Source organism: Chrysochloris asiatica, unplaced genomic scaffold (genome assembly GCF_000296735.1).
Source record: "Chrysochloris asiatica unplaced genomic scaffold, ChrAsi1.0 scaffold00004, whole genome shotgun sequence".
NCBI lineage: Eukaryota > Metazoa > Chordata > Mammalia > Afrosoricida > Chrysochloridae > Chrysochloris > Chrysochloris asiatica.
The window spans coordinates 33,038,672-33,052,460 of record NW_006408522.1 but is presented as its reverse complement, the minus strand read 5'-3'; the positions used below and the strand labels follow the sequence as shown (position 1 = coordinate 33,052,460).

Genomic DNA, 13,789 nt, shown 5'->3' with positions numbered 1-13,789 from the left:
AGACAACAACCAGAGACTGACATACATGCCAGCACCTCCCTGAATTAAGTCAACAGAAGGAAGAATCGAGAACAGAACAAAACTATAAGAACAAACTCAGAGAATCTGGGAGGTCAGCCTATGATAAAAACAAGTACAATGTAAAAGAAGGAACAGAGATCCAGATGGTGAGAAGGTCAGGTAGATTACAGGATAAAATAGACTGCACTAAATGGAGATAAAAGTTAATGGACTATAAGGCAACCTCAAAGAAATTTAACACTTCACAACATACCAAGAGAATGAAAATCCAAGAAGAACATGGAAACACTAAAACTATGAGGAAACACACAAGAAAGAACACAAAAGGAATGAACTCAACAAAGGAAGACACACAGAACAAAGAAAGCAGCAACACCACCAAAAACAAACATAATGGCAGCAATTAATCAATACCTATCGATAATTACACCAAATGTAAACGAATTAAATGCAGCTGTTAAGAGACAGAGGGTGGCAGAATGGATAAGAAAACAAGATTCTTCAATATGCTGTCTGCAAGAGACACATCTTACACGCAGAGACAAAAGCAGATTAAAAGTCAAAGGATGGAAAAAAATATACCAAGCTAACTGCAACAAAAAACGAACATCAGCGGTAGTACTAATCTCTGATAAAATAAACTTCAAGGTTAAAAAAAAGCATAATAGATAAAGATGGACATTATTCTCATGATTAAAGGGACCACTGAACAAGATGAAATAACAATAAATATCTATGCTCCCAATGAAAGAGCTCCAAAATATATAAAGCAAACTCTAATAGATTTGAAGAAAGAAATTAATGAATCTACAATAATAGTGGTGATTTTAATACACCACTTTCAAAAATGGATAGAACACCCAGAAATTTGACAATGACACAGAAGAACTAAACAACACAATCAGCCAACTGGATGTCATAGATGTGTACAGAGCATTCAACCCAACAACTGCACAATACACATTCTTTTCCAGTGCACATGGAACATTCTACAGAATAGACCATATTTTAGGCCACAAAACAAATCTCCACAAATTTACAAATACCAAAATACTACAAAGCATCTTCTCAGACCACAATGCTATCAAATTAGAAATCAACAATAGAAGACCAAGGAAATCAAGTCAAATACATGGAAACTGAATAACACCCTGCTGGAAAATGACTGGGTAGTAGAAGAAATTAAACGTGAATTCACAAAGTTCCTAGAAACAAACGAAAACGAAAACACAACATGACAAAATCTTTGGGACATGGCGAAAGTGGTGCTGAGAGGACAATTTATTGCAATAAATGCACACATCCAAAAAAGAAGAAAGAACAAGAATTAACATATTAACACAGAATCTACCACAATTAGAAACAGACCAACAGAGGGAACCTACAGCCACCAGAGGAGATGGTTGAAGAGCTGCTGGAAGAAAATTTCACTAACATCCTAAAAAGTGAAAAGATAAGCATTCAAGAAGCTCAACGAGCCCCAGGAAGGACAGGCCTTAAAAGACAATCACCAAGACATATAATAATCAAGCTCTCCAAAATCAAAAATAAAGACAGAATCCTGAAAGCAGCTAGGGAAAAGAGAAGTGTGACATACAAAGGCATTCAAATCAGATTAAGCTTGGATCTCTCAACAAAAACCATGCAGGCAAGAAGGCAATGGGGAGACATATATAAAACCCAGAAAGAAAAAAACTGTCAACCAAGAATCCTCTACCCAGCAAAACTGTCCATCAAATACTATGGTGTAATCAAAACATTCCAGGATAAACAGAAGCTAAGGGTTTTTGCCAAAGCCAACCTTGCTATGAAAAGCATCCTAAAGGTAGTTCTGTGGGCTGAGAACCAACAAGAACAGGCAACAATTAGAGATTGATGTACATGGCAACATCACCCTGAACTCAACTGACAAATGGAAGAGTCAAGAACAGAATAAAATTATAAGAACAGAGGATCTGGGAGGTCAGTCTATAATCAAAACAATTAAAATGTGAAAGAAGGTAAACACAGAGGAACAGAGATTCAGGCGGTGGGAAGGTCAGGTAGACTGCAGGATAAAATAGACTGTCTTAAATGGAGGGAAGAGTTAATGGAATATAAGGTAACCACAACAGTGGGGTTGGTGCAGGGAGTTTAGTTCGGGTGTTGGAAGGGCAATACAAAAATGGGGAGGAGGCAGAAGAACAAGATACATAGGGGAACACTGAGACAGGTTTGCATGGCCTAAATGGAACAGAGGTAAATAGTGATGCATGCTCAACCTTGGAACAACAGGGCTCTGTGATACAGGGATCTAGGCACAGCTTGAAGAGAGAAAATAAAATGCTTGACTGGCTTGTGAATATTTGTTTCCCTTGCCTACTATTGTAAAATATATACTTGAATGGGATAGAAATGAATGTTGGGAAATATGATTAGAGAAAACTTGTAAGCCCGTCTTCAGCCTATAACTGGAATACCTAAAAGGGGATCTAGAACTTGCCCAGTGAAATAGGCCTCTTGCAAAGCCTTTGCAGAGTACAGGACCTTAGGTGGAATCCTGAGTCCCATCCAGAACCTTATGAGGTGGGACATCCCCACTATCAAAGTCAAGGAGACCAGTCTGGAACAGCTAGAGCAACAGACGATACGTCTTCAAAGAAAGATCATCAGGAAAAACCCAAAACAAAAATGTCAGCATGACTGGCTACTACAAGAATAATCAAGCTGTTCACCAGGAAGCTTTCAAGGCAAGCAATCAAGTTCCTTCAAGTCAAAATCCACTCTAAGACTGAAACTTAAAGGGAACACAAAAACAGGCATGTAAACCTGGTGGCGACCACATTGGTCTACTGGTGAGTGGAAGTGGGGGAATGGCAGCAATAAAGAACTGAGCTAAATTCAACCACAGTCCACTGACCTGAAAATGAGAGAGAGAAAAGGAAGGGCTGGTTGGTTCAAAGTGTGGTGAGACCTGGGGACACTTGAGCCTACGGACAAGGGCATAGCCACAGAGAGCTAGAGCTGAGAGTGAAGCATCCAGCTGATATGAAGTGAGGGGAGATGCACAAGAACACCCAAACTTGCAGACAGTACCCATTTGACCTAGCCTCGATGGCTTGATAATCAGAACTCGACTAGAGGAAGATTACAAAAAAAAATTAATGAATATATTTAATAAAGGAAACAAGGGTAAATTGCTACAATTTAATGAACCTGACTTATACTCACGGAGGTAGTAACTCTAAATACCAATAGAGAGGGAAGAAGTCTTCACATCAAGTATCAATGCTTGATACACAACAAAGGGGATAGCCCCTCTGTACACACGGTAGATAAGGATGGGCAAGTTAAACATTAGCTATCTAAAATGAGGGGGTGATAAAGGCACGAAGTGACTGGCTTATAAGGTTTCAAATGGGAGTTTAGTTTAAGAGTCTGGGAGGAAAGAAAGAGTCACCACTAAATAGTTTTCTTCTTGTCTAACTGGGTCTGGTGAAAAGAGAAGGGGGTAAGAGTCATATGATTCGATAGTGCAATTGTTATCATGACTAATTGCTAATGTCACAATTGTAAAGGTAGAAGTTTTGTAACAATAACAGGGGTGGTTAATCTCACAGTCCAGAAACAGAGGACTCTAGGACCATCAAGGGAGAACAGCACAATCAGATTGCGGGGACCTTATCCAGAGAAGCAGCGATGCCAGAGACTGAGGCACAGATGGGGTCATGGAGAGGGGGAGTGGCTAAGGGCTCTAGAGTCATGGGAAGAGAGGGACTAAGAGCTTGTGGCCAAGAGGCCAACTTGCAGAATGTGCCCTTTGGAGGTGTAAATTATTATATATGCCTGTGTGCTTTTTTTTTTTTTTTAAGCTAAAGTGACTAGAAAGAAATACTGTTAACTCATGATCTGCCCTGTAAACTTTTACTCAATTCGCAATAAAAACCTTAAAAAACCCACTGTCATCAAGTTGCTTCTGATACTGACACATTGTGTTTCTGAGACCATAACCTCTCCTAGAACACACAGTCTCATCTTTCTCCCATGGAGTGGCGGACAGTGTGAATCACCAACCTTACAGTTAGCCGTACGACACTTAACCCACTGTCACCATGGCTCCTTCAGAGGTACTTGTTGTTGATAAGTGCCATTGAGTGGGACTTAATGACCCTGTATAGGGTTTCCATGGAGTGGCTAGTGGGTCTGAGGTAGGTGGTAGATTAAAAAAAACAAAAAAGGTGTAGAAGGTTTTTCAAACTTAATCCAAAACATACAACACATGGCAAACTAAATGTCAGACAAATATTAGCAAAATTTAGATTATATTATAAATATAATTATAAAAAATTATTTTAAAATATTTCGAGTATTTAGATGATTGAATAGCGATAAGGGAAACAATTACTTTAAAACTCTACATAAAGAAAAAATATATAAAAATATTCATGGATAAAAGCATTTTGGTAAAAACAGACATAATGGTAAATACGTCTTCTAATTCAATCATTTAAAAATACTGATATGACAACAAAAGCACAGCAGTAAAAGATACAATAGTTAAATGGAAATGTCATAAAATTAACTATTTTGTTGTTACATGCTATCAGGTCGGTGCTGACTTATAGTGACCTTGTATAGGGTTTCCAAGGAGCAGCTGGTTGGATTGAACTGCCCAACAAAAAGATAACAAAACTTCTACAACTTAATAACAATATGATAATCATATAAGTGATATCATGCTATATTTGTCCTTTTGCAACTGATTTATTTGCTCTGAATGATTTTTGAAGGTTCATTTATGCCTTATGTCGTGACATGCCTCAGGTCTTCATTTCTCTTACTAGTTGAGTAGTATTCCATTGTATATATATATCACATTTTTTTATCTAGTCACCATCACATGAGCAGAGAATTTGAATGTACGTTTCCCAAATGTTGAATGCACAACAAGCACATAAAAAGAAGCTCAATGTCATTGTTGTTGTTAAGTGCCATCGAGTTGATTCCGATCCATAGTGACCCTGTACAGGGTTTCCGAGGAGCAGCTGGTGAGCTTGAACCGTCGATCTTGCAGTTCAAACGGCTTTGCAGTCTGGCGTATTAACCCACAGTGTCACACCAAGACTCCCATGCTCAATGTCATTGTTGTTGTTGTTAAGTGCCGTCAAGTCAATTCTGACCCATAGCGACCCTGTACAAGGTTTCCGAGGGTGTAAATCCTTACGGGAGTAGAAAGCCTCATCTTTCTCCCGCGGAGCGACTGGTAGTTTCGAACCGCTGACCTTAAGGTTCGCAGCCCAATTCGTAACCACTACGCTACCAGAGCTCAATGTCATTAGCCATTCCAAATCAAAACTAACTCCACAGACAACAAGCTAATTTTGGCTCAAAGTGATCCTATAAGACAGAGAATTCCCCAGGGGGATTCCAAGGCTGTAAGTCTTTACAGAAGCATATTGCCACATCTTGCTCCCACAAAGGTTTGAACTTCCAACCTTTTGGTTAGAAGCCAAGCACATTAACCACTATTCCATGAGGGCACCTTCTAAAACCAAACAGAACCCACTGCCATCAGCCATCAAGTCAAATCCTATATGGTGGTGGAGATTTCTAAGGAGTGGCTAGTGGATTTGAACTCCCGACCTATGCTTATCCTACAGCATCATACTAAGATTCTACTAATTTAACAGAGATCATTAAATATTACTTTTTAAAGTTATAAAGTCTATAAAGACTTGCCTGCCCCAATAAAAATCTAAATTCTTATATCTAACACAGCTCTATAATATTCTTTCACTTAGAAAACCCAACAGCTTATTACTAATTTTCACATTTTAGTGCATTTCCTAGCCTTAGATGCAAGCACGCTCAAAAGCCGTCCAAATTACACAAATTTCACTTTTAGTTTTACATTTAAAAATATCTGAAACCCAATATAATTGAGTTCAATTTGCCAAAGCAAATGACCTCTAATAAAGATTTCCTGTGGTGTTAAAATAATCAGTGTTTAAAAGAAAGTTGAAAGAAGAGGAAAAAAATCTGAAGTCATCTATAGTAAAATGGAGAATTCACTTTAAAAATCTAAATTATGTATTAACCATAGTACAAAAGAATTAGCAGGATATATTATTCTTAGCCTCCTCCTATTCATGATCAAATCTGTTTCAATGCAATACTACAAATTAAATTAATAAAGCGATGGACTTCAATTTATTTTACTGTGTCTAAGACTGAAAGAGGAAGAAGCACTTTCCTAACATTCTATCACTAAGTAAAATTAGAAGAGAAACTCCTTTATAACCATGCTTCAAGCATCTCTTTTAGTGCCTTGATAAAAATGTATCATTCAGAAGACATAAGATTCTAAATTCAAGATTCTATTCAGTATGTTTTCAATTTGAATAGAACACAATATGCCTTCCAAGTGTACACTCTTATTAAAGTGAAAATCTTTTATAGTTAAGAAAATCTTCAAGATTAGTCATGTAAAATATTTGTCATCATTACATTTTTATAAAACGAAATTGACACATAACATTCAATCTCCTCAATACTTTAAATCTCTCATTTCTGCCCCACATGACCATTATTATAATATTCCATTCAGCCAAGAGAACATAGAAGACACATCTTTGTAGTTTATCCTGACAAATCAGTGTTCACACACCAACAAAACTATTATTAATGGCTCGGAATCAAACATTGTAACAAAACACATTGAGTGGATCCTCCCAAGTATGTGAACATTCATAATAATGTAACCCTTCTCACACACACACAAACTCATCTTCTATTTAAAACTAAAACATCTCTATAGAATACAGGTTACAATAATATTGCCCTCTTTAATGTTCAGAGAAAGAACAATTTCCAAAGTGAGGGATGAGAAGAGTTGGGTTGCTGCCACCTATCAACTTCAATTCTAAGCAAAGTACAACTAAATGTCATCTTTACCTCTAATGTAGCCAAGGCGATAACAAAATCAGCTTCAAGTAGGTGCTAAAGTATCCTAGGATCCCAATAGATTATTTACTTCTCTGGTTTAAGCAGTACATATGTGTGGAGTCTTTTGTCCCTCCCACGGTATCCCTGGGTGTCAACATCATTTCAGTCAACGCAAATAACAAGCAAATCGCTCAGGTCATTACTTCAGCACCCTAACTACGAGAAAGGCATGGCCTCCCTTGTCGTTACTACACAACAAACAGATTCTATAGTCCCAAGGCCCCTTCTATTTAGCATCTAAGGAAATTGGGGGGTGGGGGTGGGGGGGCTCAGGATTTTGTGAGGATTCTGTGATCAATCCCGGTACCAGAAGCAGCATGAGTACAAGCGATATGTGGGTCACCCACAGAAAGAGAAACAGAACGAAGCTTTGTGACCCTCCAAGTTTTATGAAGACACCAAAAACCTTGCGGAAAGACACCGCAGAAGCCTTCGGGAAACGGAGCAGAACTAGAACGCTGGAAAGTGACTGGGTCTGGCACCAGCCCGGCGTATGGGCAACGTCCGAGGAGTCTCTCGCACCCCTACCCTCCTGACCAGAGTCTGTCAACTTGTAAGGTGTGCGGCCGAAGTGGGGGTCAGGCCTAGGAGAGGGCGGCACCCAGGGGGGCAAGGGGGGCGTGTCCTACCTGGGTCTTGGCGGACGCAGGGATTTCGGGCAGAGGGCTCCGGCTGGCTCACCGCCCGGACCAGTAGGAGTCAGCCCTCAAGAGGCGGAACAGCCGCCGCCTGCCCATCCCCCGACGCCCAACTGCGGCGGGACCCAAGCACGGGTTCGAGGGCCGGCCGATTAAGTGGTCCCCTCGGGTACCGTCCGCGTTTACTAGTGGCGGCGGCAGCTGCTACTATTACTGCCGTTACTGGCCGCCCCCAACTGCTGCTCTTGTATCAGCTCCTGCTCCTCCTTCTGCCACCGCCGCTGCCGCCTCGTCCCCACCGCTCCCATCACCGCTGCGGCGTCTGCTGCAGCGCCCGCTGACCCGACCCGACGTTATTCTCCCCCTTCGCAACCCGGCACAGCCTAGCCCACCTGCCCTGCCAGTGCGAACGCCCACCTCTCTACCACAGATGCTGATTGGAGAACGTGTTGCGAATATGCTGCGTTGGTTGGCTGGTCCCATCGCCTATCAAGAAGGGGGCGGAGATTCGGGCAGAAAGCGTCTCCGCCCTCCCCCCACCCCCACCGGAGAAATGCCGCTATCTTCAGGTTTGCCTGAGAGGACGAGTTACCGGGAAAGGAGCATCATAATGACAGCGCGCATGCGCTTAGGAACTCTGGGCGTTGTAGTTCCACCGCCGCCCGCAACTGCTTGTCTTGTCGGGAAGAGAACAGTGGTTAGCGCATGGGGGATTGGGGAGGGGGTTGTCTCACCTCAGCAGCTGACTTGGTTTTAGAGGAATGGTTGTGACCCCAAGGTTTGCCTTTTAGAAAGAAAATAGAATATTAGCGTAGTGGTTACGAATCGGGCTGTGAACCTCAAGGTGAGCAGTTCGAAACTACCAGCTGTTCCGCGGGAGAAAGATGAGACTTTCTGCTCCCGTAAAGATTTACAGCCTCGGGAACCGACTCCACGGCACATCACCACCGTCACCATCCTAATTTCTTATACTTTGAAAACGAAGGTCCCAAGCATGAGGCCTTAAGGGATCCGTCTTCTCAGAACCAGAGCTGCCCTGCATTTGTCCGATTGGCGCTATGCCGCAAAGCCATCCTCTAACATGAAGTGACTCCCCATTGAGGACAGGGGACACGCCTAAAGGTGTGAAGAGGAAAGGAGACCGAGATCTCCATAAAGGAAAGTCTGGGAGTATCCTTACAGTGTCACAGCCCACAAAGAACGTGGGCTTTTTTTTTTTTTTTTTTTTAATCGCTGCTCAATCAGCAGCCCCCATGCATACTAGTAAGGTATTCTAACCAACAGTATACTGGAGTCCCTCAAAAGAATTTCAGAAAGAGCGAGGATCAGGCGGAGACGTGAAGCCATGTGGGATACATTTGTGCTTGTTGTTAGCCTCATTGGTGACGAGGAAACCTCAAGATTAAAGCCCCTTCCCATCCTTATCCACTAATTTACAGACCAGAACACTGGAAGTTAAACAACTTTACCAAGACTGTAAAACTAATTAGTGGCGGGACCAAAGCTTGGGTTTCTTAAACTTTCCCTGTTCAAGGTCTTTCTATTTAATAATCAGTTACCCCCAGGGTCTGCCACGGACCTAAAGGATTCATTAGAATTTTAAACAAAGTATTTCCCTTTTCACTCAAATAACGTATGATTAAAGCTGATTACGAATATCAAAGGGTTAAATATAAACCCTCTATTCAATCTCAGTTCTATTCTTCTAGATTCTGTTTCTTCTGGTTCAGGATATGCTACAGCCTCTTGACAGTCTTTAAAAAGCATCAGGCGCCTCTCCTGTCTGTCATGTCCAGATCTTTGGATTAAAAGCAGGACAAAATGTACATTAAAGACAATTGATGATGCAGCTCATCTTGTTCTTTTCAAATTGAAAGAAGTTGCCAAATTGTTTTTTGTTGTGTTTTTTTTTCCTACTGATTAAAACCGCAAGTTGCTTTTTCCATTACTTTATCTAACAGCACTTCAGATTATTGGCCCAGCAAGTGATTTAAATTGAAAAGGTTTAGAATTCCTGTAAATATTTTTCTTTAAAATTAAAGGAGTGGGAGAAAAGAGGATATCCAGATTTGTTGAAGCAGAAATAGTATACCTGTCTGAAGAGACTATCTTTCATTCAACAAATACAGTGTGTCCTCTTCAAACTATCTAGATACAATATCCACTATCATGGGGAGGAGTTTAGTAAATTTATTCCCCAATCCACTATTTTGTCCATTTTAAATGAGCCGGTAAATAAGGCTGGATTCTCCAAATGATGAAATGATGATTATTCATCTATTATTTTATGAACAACTCTAAATTGTAAAGAGTCCTGGTGTGGTGCTGTAGGATAAGCACTGGACTGCTAACCAAAAGGTTGGCAGTTCAAACCCACAAGCTGCTCCTCAGAAACCCTTTCCAGGGTTGCAATGAGTTGGAACTGACTCGACAGCATTTTATAACAACAACTAATTTATAAATCCATGAAGGATGGATACTACAAGACTGAGAAAGCAGTCCAATAGTTGTAATCAAGAGTTAAGAAAAAAAGTACAAAGGAAGGCCTTCTATGATGAGTCACCTGAGAAAAGGGTGATAGTGTACCACAGGTAAGATATGTAAGAATGAGTACATCCATTGCCTTCGAGTTGACAGGACAGAGAAGAACTTCTCTATAGAGTTTCCAAGACTGTAATTTTACGGAAGCAAATAGCCTCTTTTTTTTCCCATAAAGTTGTTGGTGGGTTCTAACCGCTGACTTTTTGGTAGCAGTCGACTGTTTAACCACATTACCACCACAGTTCCTTAAAAATGAACTTAGAATTCACAAGAAATACAAGCCATAACACAAATGTTCACCTCAGCACTATTCATTATAGTAAAATGATGGAGACAGCTAAATGCTGATCGATGGAAGAACGGGTAAACAAACTTTGGTGGTACATATACACAATGGGATACTATGTTACCTTAAAGAATACCAATGAAGCTGCGAAACACCTCATAATATGGATGAACCTTAAGGACAATATGCTGAGTGAAATTAGCCAGTCACAAAAGGACAAATATTACATAAGATCATTATTGCAAAAGCTTAAGAAGACATTTCCAATCTAAAAGAAAAATTCTTTGATACTTCCAGGGGTGGGAAGGAGGAACAGTAATTCACATGTTAGAAGATGGACATGTGATAGCTCTGGTGAAAGAGGGCAATATACAAGCATTGGGAAGGCAATACACAAGAAGGAGGAGGATAGATGAACAAGGAAGCTAGGAGAAGGCTTAGGGAGGTATGCAAGGACTAAATGGGATAGAAGTAAATAGTGACATGTACACAGCCTTGGAACAACAGGACTCTGTGACACAGAGATCCACTCATATTTGGAATGGGTGAAGGAGGGGATTATCTTGACTATCTTGTGGGTATTGGTTCCCCATGCCTTCTATGGCAAAATAGACGTTTAAGTATAATAGAAAAGGATGTTGGGAATTGTGTTTACAGAAAGCTTATAACCCTGTCTTCAGCCTATAACTGATAGGATTAACTAAAATGGGAATTAGAATTTGCCCTGTGAAATAGACTTCTTGTTAAGTCTTTGTAGCATATGGAGCCTTAGGTGGAATCCAGAGCCCCACCCAGATTCTGAGGTGGAACATTTCCACTTTAAAAGACCTACAGACCAACATGAATGGGCTAGAGGAACAGAAGATAATTCTTGAAAGACAGACCAGCAAAAAAAAAAAAAAGCAGACTATTTGGCAGTTAGAAAATTAAGCAAGCTGCTTAACATGGAGCCATCAAGGCAAGAAAAGTTAGCCCATCAGGGTAAACTCCCCTCTAAGACTGAAACTCAAAGGGAACACATGAGCAGTCTTATATGCTCACTGGTGACCACCCTGGTCTACTTGTGAGTGGAAGTGGGGGAAATGCAGCAATGAAGAGACAGGCTGAGTTTGGCCATGTTCCATAGACACCCATTGACTTTGAGATAAGACAGAAAAGGAAGGGCTGGCTGGTCTGAAGTTTAGGGAGGCATGTGAACTCCTGAGCCCATTGGCACTGATCTAGCCACTGGGTGCTAGAGCTAAGAGTGAAGCGGCCAGCTGGTCTGAAGTGGGAGGAGGAGTGCAAGAACTTCCAAACTGGCAAAGAGTATCCATCTGAACTAGCTTGGATGACTAGCTGACCAGAACTTGACTAGATAAATATAAAGAAGTTTGATACAGGAAGCAAGTGTATATTGCTACAATTGGATGGACTGGGCCTTTGCTTATGGATAGTTGTTGTTGTTAGGTACCATTGAGTTGGCACTGACTCATAGCGACCTTATGCACAGCAGAATGAAACAATGTCTGATCCTGGGCAACCTCACTACTGTTGCCACACTTGAGTCCATCGATGCTGCCACCTGGCCAATCCATCTCATTGGGGGTCTTCCTCTTTTTCTCTGACCCTCCATCTTAACAAACCTGATATCCTTCTCCAGCAACTGTTCCCTCCTGACAATATGTCCAAAGTATGAGAGATGAAGTTTGGCCATCTTGGCCTCCAAGGAGCACCCTGGCTGTACTTCTTCCAAAACAGATCTATTGGTTCTTTTGGCAGCCCATGGCACTTTTAGTATTCTCCTCCAACACCATAACTCAAAGGCATCAATTCTTCTTCGGTCTTCCTTATTCACTGTCCAGCTTTCACATCCATATGAGGTTATTGAAAATACCGTGGCTTGGGTCAGACACACCTTAGTCCTCAAGCTGACATCTTTGCTCTTCAACACTTTAAAAAGGTCTTGTGCAGCAGATTTGCCTAATGCAGTACATCGTCTGATCTCTTGACTGCTACTTCCGTGAGTGTTTCTTATGGATATAGTGCTCAAAATTCCAACCAAAAGGGAAAGATTCTTCATATCAAGGATCAAGCTTGCCTCTTCAGTACAGCTTCCCAGGCTTACCCCTTTCTCAGGTCTTTTTCCAGGTAATCCCAGTAATTGTTGGTCTGTCCCAAGAGATAATTTATCAGTTATAATAAATGGCAAGGTAATATATTCAGGAGTTAATACCAGAATGCAGGAATCCCCTTTGTTAAATATGTACACACATACATGAACTTTTTGAAGCCCCCTCATGCGTGTGTGTGTGTGTGTACAAAACTCATTGCCAGTGAGTCCATTCCAACTCATAGTAACCCTGTAAGAAAGGGTCTTTTATTTTTTCATCCATTTGTGACCTCCTATACTCATTTTTAGTCACCCATCGATTTACCACATTCTAACCTTCTTCCTCTAATCCAAGTAAAATACTCTAGACAGGTCATTTGCATATTTTTATGAGAAGGATAACACTATACTATGAGTCAATGTGAAACTATTTCCCTCTTTATTTCTCTCTGTAAAACACATCTCAAAAGTGTACACTTTGAATGAGCAAATTATATGGTTGTTAAATGCCATCAAGTCAGTGTCTGACAAGCATCTGGTGAGTTTGAACTGCTGACTTTGTGGTTCAAACCAGCATTGTGGTTGACTGAGCGCTTATCCTACAGTCCCACACCAGTACTCCAAATTGTATGTGAATTATATCTCAGTTGTTGTTGTTAAGTGCCATCAAGTCAGTTCCAACCCATAGTGATCCGGTATAGGGTTTCTGAGGCTGTAAACCTTTACGGGAGCAAAAAGCCTCATCTATCTCCCGCAGAGCCGCTGGTACTTTCAAACTGCTAACCTTCAGGTTAGCAGCCCAATTTGTAATCACTATGCTACCAGAGCTCCTTATATATCTCAGTAGAGGTTAAAAAAAAAAAATCTTAATGCAGTCCTTTGAAACATGAAACTCAATTGTAGACTGGTGCCTAAATGCTCCCACAAACCAGCAAACTCAGACCTTGTTTCAAACTTTTCATCAATCTAAACAGTTTCTATCAGAATGTTACTTAACAGTGGTGTCACTAGGTAAGTGCAGGTGGAGGCAGCAGGTGACACCGTCAGGGGGTGACTGTCTATAAAATTTTTGTGCAATGAGTGTTTCAGCAGAAATTTATTATTTTTAATAAAAAATATCCCTGTAATTATAAAAGCAAAAATACTTTTTCATGAGCCCAGCTTTGTTGTTAAGTGCCTTTGAGTCGGTTGGTTTTGACTCATTCAGCGACTCTATAGTGTTTCCAA

The 13,789-nt window shown here is 40.8% G+C and overlaps 1 protein-coding gene across 1 annotated transcript in view; it reads right to left on the bottom strand.

The window, feature by feature from the left end:
* Nucleotides 1-8,004, bottom strand: part of TTBK2 (tau tubulin kinase 2) — a 228,435-nt gene extending 220,431 nt beyond the window's left edge. The window contains exons 1-2 of the mRNA XM_006831727.1: nt 7,899-8,004; nt 7,635-7,677 (exon numbers count right to left, since the gene is read on the bottom strand). The gene's annotated coding sequence lies outside the window, so the exon portion shown is untranslated. The remainder of the gene's footprint in view (nt 1-7,634; nt 7,678-7,898) is intronic.
* Nucleotides 8,005-13,789: the final 5,785 nt, after the last annotated feature.